This window comes from Gadus macrocephalus, chromosome 12 (genome assembly GCF_031168955.1).
Source record: "Gadus macrocephalus chromosome 12, ASM3116895v1".
Classification (NCBI taxonomy): Eukaryota; Metazoa; Chordata; class Actinopteri; order Gadiformes; family Gadidae; genus Gadus; species Gadus macrocephalus.
The window spans coordinates 5,304,742-5,317,241 of NC_082393.1; the positions used below are offsets into that span (position 1 = coordinate 5,304,742).

The window sequence follows — 12,500 nt, forward strand, 5'->3', positions numbered from 1 at the left end:
CGTCTGTTCGAATTATTCGCCGAACTGAACGGGGGAAACCTAGCGAGGGTTGGGAGAATGCGGCCCTCCCATCCACCCCTAACAGCCACTGTGGAGTTGTCCAACTCCCAGGCACCCCCCCCCCCCCCCCCCCCCCCCTGGTCCACCTCAATGCGCGAGAAAAGGCTAACAGCATGAGACATCGGCTGTGATTTGGATCTGGCGTAAAGAAACGGGAGTGTGTTAATAAGTTGAGCTCCCGAATGCAAATGTATGAGTCGGAAAGAAACAGGAATACGAAATTTAAAGGTTCGTTGTTAGTTCGTTGTACGTGGTGGAACTGCGGAACACTACGCTAGCTTCATGAACTACACTGCTAAACTACCGTGGGGTGTAACTCAAACGGAGGCCAGGAGTATGTGCGTGATTGTTTGGCACTGTGTGTTTGTGTGGCTGAACACATGTGAAAACGATGAGAAACGATTACTATTTTTTGACAAACATTTGGTTTGGCTCACGAATCCCTTTGAGAGCCCTGTGTGCAGGCAGTTGAACCGAGTTGAAATAGCCCCGCAATCTCTGTTGATGTTTGACAGCACCCGCCTTTTACCCTGCAGTACCTCAACCAACCTAGGAAGAGGCCGTAAGAGAAAAAACACTGCAAAGAATGAAAAGGAGAGGGAAAGGGGTCTGTTTTCATTTACTGGGCTCCCCAGATATGACAGCCGAAGTAAAAAGAGAATATCTCCACTGAGGTGTAGCCAATAGGTAACAGACAGACCAGGCAGTGATCCCGGCAGCATTTTTCTCATTGCTTGTCTCTTTATTTTTTACGGTTTGATTTGTGGTGTCAAACTGTCACCGGCTAGAATGACATGCTCGGCCCTCGCTAGCTCTCCTCCTCTCTCTCTCTCGTGCAGAATCCCTCCTTTCTCTCGCCCTCTCAATATTCCTCCCTCCTATGCGCTGCTCTGAGATGTGTTCCTCGTCGATCCTCCTCTCTCCTTGTCTTCCTTGGCCACTCACTTGTACTTGTCTGCCCCCCTACTCTCGCTCTCGCTCTCCCTCGGCACTTTCTTGTTTGTTTGTTTGAATGAGTCTCTCTCTCTCTCTCTCTCTCTCTCTCTCTCTCTCTCTCTCTCTCTCTCTCTCTCTCTCTCTCTCTCTCTCTCTCTCTCTCTCTCTCTCTCTCTCTCTCTCTCTCTCTCTCTCTCTCTCTCTCTCTCTCTCTCTCTCTCTCTCTCTCAGGGAGGGCTGGCCTGGTCCTAATGAACCCCCGCAGGCTTCCCCCTCCTACTCTGATATCCTTAAGCGACTCCAGCAGGGTCTTAAGGTAGGGGGGAGGCAGCACTCGTCCGCTCTTAGACTAGTTCCCTAAAAAACAAAAGCAAGGGAGGAAAATGAAAACCTCAGATGAAAAGATTACAAACTCCCGGGTATTTTCCCAGCCCTGCTACGGCTTTGATTCGTCTCGGCCGTGGCATCAACATCGCCCAGATATATCAATTAAACAGTAGAACGCGCTCGCAGGGAGCAAAGACGAGAAAGAAGGCGAGCACACACACTCTCATTTTTCCCAGGACAGGTTTTCTCCTCCTTTAATCATCCCATTAAACACACCGGGATTACGGGGTTAGGCTGTGTACAGTCAGAAAGAAGCACAGCTCCAGCTTTTCTTCTTCTTCTTTTGACCGTCTCTCTGTTCACCTGGATGTGGGGCCCTTGTTTCACACATGTGTAACTCACCTGTCAATGTCCCTATGGGCACTTAAAGAAAACGGCTATAATACTAGTGGGCCGTCTTCTCTTTAAAGGCGGGGCAGAGGATGAATCGTCCTTCTGAAGCAAAAGGTCTGTCTAACGATCTTAATAACTGGACTTCAAAGGAGGGAGACGGGTAAATAGAAAGGAACCGATGCTCACTTTAATGGCTTATGTCCTTTTGTATTTTTCAAGTCGCAGCCTTCAGATCCAAGTACATCATCTTATCTCACCCTATGCTCAAGGTATAAAAGTATCATATAACCGGCGTGGAGAAGTGGTGAGGCAGGTAGAAGGTAGGACTTTAATCATGTGGCCCAGTCGGGGTGCACACGCACAAGCACACGCACAAACGCGCACACACGCACGCACACACGCACACAGACCGCAGCCATCGAGTTGGGGAAAGGACTGCTTCCTAATCACCAGGCTGCCTTGGTGCAGCTTGTGTATCAGCCGCCAAATAAGGGCACGGGCGTCAGGCTAATTTCATTGTGATTTCGTTGGCGATATCTCCATTCCCCGATTATTTTGTGTACCCAAATTAACATCCTGAAATGGAATTCAACTTGGAACAGGAACCACAAAATAACAAGGTAATTTTCCGTTTTTTTTAGAGAAATGTAATTAATAGTCGTGTTCCAGAACAGTTAATAGGATTACGATTTTTGGTTTATGTTTTCCACTCCTGCTCACAGAGTATTTGTTTCCGGTCGCCGCTCCTTGGACCGGCTCCGAGCCCTGTTGTGGCATGGTGTGACTTCCAGGACAAAGTAATGGCAGAACACAGACCCAATCGCCACCACCCCCCCATTGGCCGGACATTGTGTGAGCATCTTGGAACGAAACATGCGGCATACAAGTTGAGCTCGTATTAATGCGATGAGTCGGTAGGGAAAAACATCCAAAACACCCTAATGGTACGAACACACCAAACACGTAACCCGCGTAAGATTTACGCGCGTAACGCAGCTAAATGTTGCTTGACCATTTTGTGTCAAAAATGGTCCTACGTACGCAGCTACGCGCCTGTGGCTGCGCTGGATTTAGGAGTCCGAGGAAGGAAACCCAAACGCTGCCGTGTTTGGGTGCATGATAGAGCTTGGATCGGGTTAGATTAAATAATCTCAGATATACATAACAATAATCGGGTTAAATAACTTCACATAATAATAATAATAATAATACATTTAATTTAGATTTTTACATGGTGTGTCTGGTGTGTTTCCAGCATTCGTAGTGTTGATCAGCAGAGATATAGTCCGCCAAGACGTTGAGGTTGCTTAGCAACCAGAGACTCTGTCCATGCAAGTGAACGGAGCGTTCCCTCTTCGTCATAACTATCAAACCAAACATCCTTCACATTCACCGAGCGAACATTATGAAAGTAAAATGCACATTTCTCGCATTTTTTTTTTTACATAAACGCATTTAACGGCGTAACTATGTTACTATTTCCATCCAGAATAAAGAAGATGTCGGCCGTATGCTTCTGTGCAAGCGTCACTACTCTCTGCCAGTGACGTCGGGTCAAGCTCAACGCTGATTGGGCAACGCGGCTAATCGTCATGCGTATGAGCGTAAAAAGTTCAATTTTTGAACTCCTCGCGTACGAGCGTAGGTGCGCACGAGCGTATATATACGCCGCTAACGCGGGGTAAATGTTGCTTTAGCGCATGTACGCATCTACGCAGCTCATACGCGCGTAAACCAATGGTTCCCTATGGAAAAATTGCCGATTTAATACGCGTCTATACGCGGGGTACGCGTTGGTGTGTTCATACCTTAACCTTTATTATGCTTTGGCGGGGGGGGTAAACAAGGGACGACCCTGGAAGAGGCTGCCGTTGCACTCCGCACACTAGAGGGGTACCAGCAATGAGAGAGAGAGAGAGAGAGAGAGAGAGAGAGAGAGAGAGAGAGAGAGAGAGAGAGAGAGAGAGAGAGAGAGAGAGAGAGAGAGAGAGAGAGAGAGAGAGAGAGAGAGAGAGAGAGAGAGAGAGAGAGAGTATGCGCAACATAGGGAGCGAAAAAATAAGAAAGACGGCAACAGACATACCCAGACGGCCGGCCCACCTTGTTAAGCCACTCTCTCCGATTTCCGGTCGCAATTTTGCTAGTGGTTTCATTTGGTGTGATGAAGAGAAACGGGTTGGGTGGGGGGGTTGGGGTCAGAGACCACTGAGATTCTGCGAGTGGTCCTGGGACTCAGAGAAGCAATTCTTTCCTTATCCAACATCCACCCATGACCTGGTGGGCTGGCTGTGCCCACATAGTGTCTTCTCTTCTTAACATGAAGATCTACACCGATGCACTCCCAGACAGGAACACAAAAGGAATTCAGGGGCAACACACACACACACACATACACACACACCACGCGCGCGCGCATGCGCACACAAACACTCGCTCGCTCGCTCCGTCAGTCACACACTCACACACACACAAAGACATACACTCACTCCGTCAGTCACACACTCGCACACACACAAAGGGAAGAATAGGGACAGTGGCAGACCTTGATGTGGGTGCGCACACCATCTCACGTACACACAAACGCTGAACGCTACGCACGGCCGCTTGCTCACACACTGAGCCCGGTTACGCACGGGAAAGCACACACAATCTCTCACACTCACTTTCTCACACACACACACACACACACACACACACACACACACATGGCTGAGAGAGATATACACCTGCTCCGCGCGCATCAGTCACAGAGCAACATGACACGTGAGAATATCCATGTCACCCCTCTCTATCAACGGAAATGGAGGAGGAATGGAGGAGCCAGTGCATAAATACAGCTCAATGAAGGTGTCTTCCATGCTAAGTATTTCCTGAGTGTAGCATCAGGAAATATTGGGAGGAAAAAAACAATTGTGTTTGTGTGTATTTGTGTTTGTTGGTGTTTGTGTGTGTGAGGAGGGCATTATTTTGGTTGTCATACTTGCTAATCTGCCTGACAACAGATGGTGCCACGACGTTGTTATAAATTGAAGGGGATAACGCAACCAAATAAACCCTAAAATGTCCTGTGAATTCATCATAAGGGCAAATAAAGGAAGTACAACATAAAAGGTCCTCTGATTAATGTAAAGGGAAAGATTTAATATGCTAAAAACGTAAATAGTAATACTTTCAATGAACAGCGCTCGTCTACGCAAACTGCCTGCATTTATAATAAATAGCTTATTTTAACATAAGCCCCTTGTTACCCGCTTCATAAAGTATTTTAAACCATATGAACTCAGAACACACACACATAACACGTGCACACACACACACACACACACACACACACTTACACGAGCGCGCGTGCTGCAACACATGCACTCAAACAAACTTCCAGTTTCCGCCCGTCAGTCACACACATCGAGTGAAACGAAACGTCCCCCCCCCCCCCCTCCCGATGCACAAATGTGCACGAGTGCACCCACACACACACACATATACACATACATTCAGACACACACATACACCAGACACACACACACACAGAGACAGTCACCACGCTGCCACGCGTGCCTGATGATAAATGAGTAAAACGTTGCTGTGCGATTTTAACTGCCCCACATTCCGGGCCCACGTGCTCCTAATTTGATACTTATTCCATGAAATAGTCATGTTGGAGAAAAAATGGATGTGGACAGAGAGAGACAGTCCCATACATCATTCTAATTATTCTTTAATAAACCTCTTACCGACGGCGGTGCATTGTGAGGATGACTACTGCCACCTAGGGGTGAACGGGAACATCAGTGTCAAAACCTGAGGACATCTAACTGTGGACTTTCATAAAATACCACATTTAACCCTTTTTATTCTGCTAAGTGGTGGGGATTAATCATCGCAGAAAGGAGAAATGGGGGGGCGGGGGGGCGAACAAAAGATAATTAAGTATATACCTGTGTACATTGTCCGCCATCATTCCTCAACCTGGAAGATTTGAGTTCATACGAGCGAGAGCGAGACCACGAGCGAGAGAGAGCGCGAGAGAGAGAGAGAGAGAGAGAGAGAGAGAGAGAGAGAGAGAGAGAGAGAGAGAGAGAGAGAGAGAGAGAGAGAGAGAGAGAGAGAGAGAGAGAGAGAGAGAGAGAGAGAGAGAGAAAGAGAGAGAGAGTAAATTCCTTAATCATTCCCAACGATCAGGGAACGGACGCCGGATTAAAAACGTGGGGAGAGCTTACGTAAACACCTCCTGAACATCTTGCGGGAAAATTTGAAAGGCTCAACCAACCCCCTTTCCCAGGTTCAGCCCAAAACACGAGAGCGCCCGAAGACAGAGAGGAGAGGAGAGTTCCCCGAAAGAATGATTACGAGAGTCAAACAGAGCGTTCAGTTATACTCCCACCGACGACATTGACGAAATGGATTTTTCTATTTGGCTCTGAAAAGCTTGAAAAAGTTGTGCTTTTTTTATTTACTTTTTTTTGGGGGGTTTTGTTTTTCCCACAGGAAACACTGGCGAAGAGAAAAGAGATGTGAGTAGACCAAGGGAGAACTATTTAATTCCTTTGCAACCCTGGGTCCTTGGGTGCCCGAGTCCTTCGGTCCGGTGAACAGCCAGAAAATTGCCTCCATGTTGCACACAAGGGGTTGTGGGGATCGTACGCGCACACACACACACACTCACACACACAAGAGTGTGAACATGATCGTACATGGAGAAGGCATGTACTTTTACACTAAGCTAACACACCCTCAGACACGTTGAATAAATACTTTGTGCTGAGAGAGAGAGACAGATACACAGAGAGAGAGAGAGAGAGAGAGAGAGAGAGAGAGAGAGAGAGAGAGAGAGAGAGAGAGAGAGAGAGAGAGAGAGAGAGAGATCAGCTGGACTTTGATGGCTCTCGGGGTGAGACAGGCAACCAGACTGATGTGCGTTGAAACAATTGGGAGCGGAAAGGAGCGCTGGATAGGAGGAAAGTTGGGACTGGAGGAAGAAACAATAAAGTCAGAAGACAAAGATGTCAGCCACCCTCCCCGATTCCCTCCTTCTCCCCCTCATCTTTGCGCGAGGAGGGCTGACAATAGATGTGGAGGGAGGGAGGGATTGTGTGTGTGTGTGTGTGTGTGTGTGTGTGTGTGTGTGTGTGTGTGTGTGTGTGTGTGTGTGTGTGTGTGTGTGTGTGTGTGTGTGTGTGTGTGTGTGTGTGTGTGTGTATAAAATTGGTGGGTTATGGTCCAGCTGCAATACGTTGTCGCTGTGCATGTGTCCCAAAATTGCCCGGGCGTGCGTCGCTCACACACACACACACACACACACACACACACACACACACACACGCACACAAACACAATTACTAGCAAAACCAGCGCCACGGCTGACCAAAGTGCCGCCGACTCATTAGCCGTAGATCACTCTCTGCAGCTCGTCCCGGAGGTCAGGGGGCGAGAGACATAGAGGAGAGAGTGCACCGAGAGGAGAGCGAGCAGGGCCAGGACAGAGGGACGGCAATTAGAAGTAGCCAAACAACAAACAAAAGCCTGAAAAAGGAGACATTATGACACTGTGTGATGTGTGTGTGTGTGTGTGTGTGTGTGTGTGTGTGTGTGTGTGTGTGTGTGTGTGTGTGTGTGTGTGAGTGCGTGTGTGCATACTGATACCCCCGAATGCTGCCACGTGCAACAGCGGGAACAATGGAATAAAATAGCCCCCCTGTGGTCTCCGCCCCTTCTATTTTACCTATTAAGATGTCAAATTTACCGACAACACATTGCAGGGAAAAAGCCTGCAGAGGGAACGAGTTGCTGTTTAATTCAACAGGGATCAAAAGGGGCCCTGAGATGGCCCGGAGAGTGGGCTTCACACAGCGTCACACACACACACACACACACACACAGACACACACAACATGGCAAGAAATGTCATCATACACCAAAACATTGGACAAATAGATATTTGCAAGACTCGTGTGCACGACGTGCGCATGCGCTTGTGTGCGTGCGTGCGTGCGCCTGCGTGTGTGTACGTACGTGTGCGTACTTGTCCCTAACAAGCAAACCAACTAGCCTTTGAGCCTTCGAGGTCCAAGCAAGAAAGAGGCAGCAAGTTGGCAGGCTTCTAATTATTTCAGCTCCATCCCAAAAAAAAAACTAAAATAAATAAATAAATACCCCCCTCCCCACCGAACCCAAACTCGTCCTTATTTTAGAGCCGGCCAGCTGGAGCTGCTTCGTTGGGCTAACGGTACACATAAGAAGACAAAATAAAAAGCCCTGATGTAAAAAAAGAAAAAAATGTATTCGCCAATCATCGGGTGATTAGGGGTAGGGGCCGGGCCGGCTCTGCGACCGGGCGTTCCGGCCTCGCCGGATCTCGCGTGACGAAGAGATAAACACCGGTCTCCCCTGCGGGGCCGTTAGAAGCCCAGATGGGCCGTAACCACGGGGAAAAAAAATGAGCAGCAAGCTCTGCGTGTTTTAATATTAGCCGGTCTTAATCTATCCCCCCCCCCAGACACACACACACATGCGCACGCATACGCACGCACGTGTACACGCACGCAAACGCAACAGCATACACCTGATCGTATTCAGCCCCTTCTCCCCTTGCCACCTACGTATTTATCCAAATTCACCATGGATATAAAAGCCAGCCCCATCGCCTATCCCTACAAGTTCACCTCAAGGTTACGTGCCAAACAGCTTTGGAGAGAGCCATAAAACTGTGACTTGAAGCTAAACCAAACATGAAATGTGTTTAGCTGTTGCTTTTTTCCTTTCTTCTCCTCATTGATACTTTCAAATGGCAAACAAATACCGAGTGGGGCTTCAAAGTGCAAGGCTTAAGCATCGAACAAAACCACAGCCGTTCAATCACAACGCTGCGTTAGTTGCATGTGTGCATGTCTGTGTGTGTGCGTGTGTGTGTGTGTGTGTTTTCCTCTCCATGATCAAGACCACAGCTGAATGAAACACCTCTTCTCTATGAGACACAGATGCCGTCTGGGCTGGTTTAATGAAACTGAACGTCTTGGGTTACACTGTGTGTGTGTGTGTGTGTGTGTGTGTGTGTGTGTGTGTGTGTGTGTGTGTGTGTGTGTGTGTGTGTGTGTGTGTGTGTGTGTGTGTGTGTGTGTGTGTGTGTGTGTGTGTGTGTGTGTGTGTGTGCGCGCGCGCGCGCGCGTGCGTGCGTGCGTGTGTGTGAGCCCCAAGTGTGTGTGTGTGTGTGTGTTTGTGTGTGTGTGTCTGAGGTGAGAGAGAATGAGAGAGGGGGTCTTGGGAGCGCTCCTCTTCTCTGTCAATGTAACACTGACGTTTTGAATCTCAATAGAAGGCAGAGCCTTGTGTTGAAAAACCTGCTGAATTAAGATAAGGATCACACAAAAGCTCTCTCGCTCTCTCGCTCTCTCTCGCTGTGTGCGCTTGTTAGATGCCCGGCCTTGGTTGTGTGAAACATTTTCTCCCCGTCGCTTCTATTTTCACCGGGGCGACAAGTGACACAAACCTGCCTCCTCAAATAACGCTGCTTGATCGGAATATACATATTACACTGATTCCTTTGTGGGCGTTAATTTAGAACAGCAGGGGGCCGTGGGAGAAAGAGAGAGAAAAGAGAGAAAAGAGAGGGAGAGAGAGAGAGAGAGAGAGAGAGAGAGAGAGAGAGAGAGAGAGAGAGAGAGAGAGAGAGAGAGAGATCCTCAGATCAAGGTTGTTTGGAAACCGGGAGATCTTATTCGTCTGAAGAAAATAAATATTTTACACACAAAAGATTTTCTTTACGGACGTGATTAAAGAAGGTGATTTTTAACCGCATTCCCACTCTACAAACGAAAAACAACTTCGGGGGTCAAACAAGACGCACAAACACAATCACAAATAGGAACCGGCAGGACCAGTGCCTCTTATCTTGGTTTGTTTCTTTATACGGGACGCCATGACGTTGCTCGTGGGTTTCAGGGACTTTTGAGATTGACTTCAAGGTTTTTCTGGTGACTTCATACTCGAGTTTAGCTTTCATTTCCTGGCCGGGGGAGGGGGGGGATAGGGACCCCCAGCCGAGCGGTGCTGATGTCCTTAAGTGTAAGAGAGGGAACAAAAACAGCCCGGCTACTCGTCGGCGGCCGTGTAATCCGGGGTGACACCGGTAACGTAACCCCCCCCCCCCCACGCACAGTGGACTCTGCACACTCAAACGGACCCCCAACGACACGGATCGGGTATCACTCCCTGACACAATTTCTACTGTCTGTCTTCGGGCTAAAAGGTATTCGGGGCAAAAAGGGAAAAAAAAGGGGGGGGGGGGAAAGAAAATGGTGAAATGGGGTGAAACAGATTCAATTTGCCCTTAGATGTGGCAAAGTGATCTGCTGAAAATTTTAATTTGGACCTGGGGGCTCGCCAAAGGGAACCGTTTGTGGCGACTAGCCTATGGGCTTAGCGCCGTGGTGGTGGCTACATTTTTTTTCCCGCCCGATCTTTTATCCCAATTCCCCTCTGAATTGTTTTGAGCGTAAACGGGACTAAAAAGGTGGCAATAAAGTTATTTTCAAGCTTGGCAGCATGCGCAGTGGGAAGCGGAAGGATGTTTCTGTGCTTGGAACTATCACCTCACTGATCATGTGAATTGTGGAAATAAATGATTGTTGATCTAAATGTTGCGTGAAAGGGGGGGCAAAGGGGGGGAGAGTAGAGTATACTCTGTGTGTGTGTGTGTGTGTGTGTGTGTGTGTGTGTGTGTGTGTGTGTGTGTGTGTGTGTGTGTGTGTGTGTGTGTGTGTGTGTGTGTGTGTGTGTGGGGGAGATGTTAATTGATGAGAGTTATGGAGGACTGCTAGCAGCACAGAGGGGATCATTACTGCTGAAGTGGAACAACTGCATTCACGGCTGTTTGCCTTGTCTCACATGCTCAGATGCTCGCACAAACACACACACACGCACACACAAACAAGGGGTTCATACGCAATGCACAGAATTTCATACAATTGGCATCGTACACACACACACACATACACACACACACAGACACACACCCTCGCGCAGAGAGGCGGGCACGCATCTGAATATCTATGCACATAAAGCGTGCACGGGCACACATCCATTTAGTGCATCGGCAGTCACAAGAAACATCTCCTGGCTGCTCCACTCGCCATTTGTTCACGTGTCGTTAAACCAACGCGCCGCACAATGCAGAACACACAGAGGCAATGTCAGGTAGGATAATTTCCCAAACAGCGTTGTACCGCCGCGAATCGCCTGATACGTGTAGAAGAGCTCCGACAAAAATAAATAAAAAAAGACAGAGAAAAATATCGCTCAGATGCCTATCCTTTTTCTGTCAAAAAATCACAGGCGTTTTTTATTTCTGAAGGAGCCAGATTTATTTTTGGGGGGCAAACGCGACGGGGGAAAACAAACAATTATCCCAGAGGCATTCCACTTCCTCCAGTCAATTTGCGGAGAGGCTGGGGGGAGGGGGGAGTGGGGTGGGGGTGGATACGGCTGGGGGTATGTATGTGGGTGGGGGGCTGGATACGGGTGGGGGGGGGGGGTGTAGGAGGTGGCTGGCAGGGTGTGCTGCCACTTTGGGTTAAAAGATTTAGGTCATGCTTGAACCTATTGGCTGACATCACAACGGCAAGAGGGAAAACCCGGATCGGACTTCTGTACTCGGGCTCGCAAGCGAGATAGTGACTGACAGTTGAGGGAGGGAGAGAAGTTGAGTGAGAGAGAGAGGTTGAGTGTGAGAGAGAAAAGGAAAGCTTTCTTGCTAGTCAATCCGAAAGCCCTGACCTATATTTCCGTAACCTTTGAAGGGTGTTAGAGCCTGCCTTGGTATTCGTACGTATGTATATATGAGTTTGTAGGTTGACATATGTGTTTGAGTGGCTGTATGCATGCTTGCTTGTGATTGTGTGTGAGCTGATGTTTATGGGATTTAAGGAATAAAAAGGCTATGGTGTGTGTGTGTGTGTGTGTGTGTGTGTGTGTGTGTGTGTGTGTGTGTGTGTGTGTGTGTGTGTGTGTGTGTGTGTGTGTGTGTGTGTGTGTGTGTGTGTGTGTGTGCGTGTGTGTGTGCGCGTGTGTGTGTGTGTGTGTGTGTGTTTGTGTATGTATTTATGTGCCTCTTCTGACTCTTAGTTACATACTTTTTATGAGAAGAGTATATATTGTGTGTTTGTGATTGTTTGAGTGTTTATACATGCAAGCAAGCTTCTGACTGGGTGTGAGATCATCTTTATGGGAGAACAGGAATAAAAAAAGCTTTCTTATGTATGTATGTGTGTATTTGTGTATGTGTGTGTGTGTGTGTGTGTGTGCGTGTATGTGTGATTGCGTTTGTGATTGCGTGTGTGTGTGTGTGTGTGTGTGTGTGTGTGTGTGTGTGTGTGTGTGCGTGTGTGTGTGTGTGTGTGCGTGTGTGTGTACGCCCGTGTGTGTGCTTGCGTGCGAGGCGAGCGTCCGTATGCATGTGCGTGTGTGTGTGTGTGTGCGCTCCACAAACACAGCAGGAGTGTGTAAGCAAATCAGCGTGTGTTTATGTGTTTGTGTGGCGGCAGCGTCTGCCCCCGTCTCGCCGCTGGCGTGTCGCAGCGTTTTACGAGCCCCTGTCACTCCCCCCACCGCCGCCCAGAGGTGAGACTGCCCAGAGTTCAAACCCATTGCCTCTGATTGGCCAACACACACACACACACACACACACACACACACACACACACACACACACACACACACACACACACACACACACACACACACACACACACACACACACACACACACACACACACACACACACACACACA

General features: G+C 48.5%; 1 protein-coding gene across 2 annotated transcripts in view; it reads right to left on the reverse strand.

The window, feature by feature from the left end:
- Positions 1-11,690: 11,690 nt before the first annotated feature.
- ttll7 (tubulin tyrosine ligase-like family, member 7) overlaps positions 11,691-12,500 on the reverse strand; it is a 30,081-nt gene continuing 29,271 nt past the window's right edge. For both annotated transcript variants that reach the window (XM_060067327.1, XM_060067326.1), the window contains exon 9: positions 11,691-12,500. This exon is cut by the window's right edge and continues 658 nt beyond it. The gene's annotated coding sequence lies outside the window, so the exon portion shown is untranslated.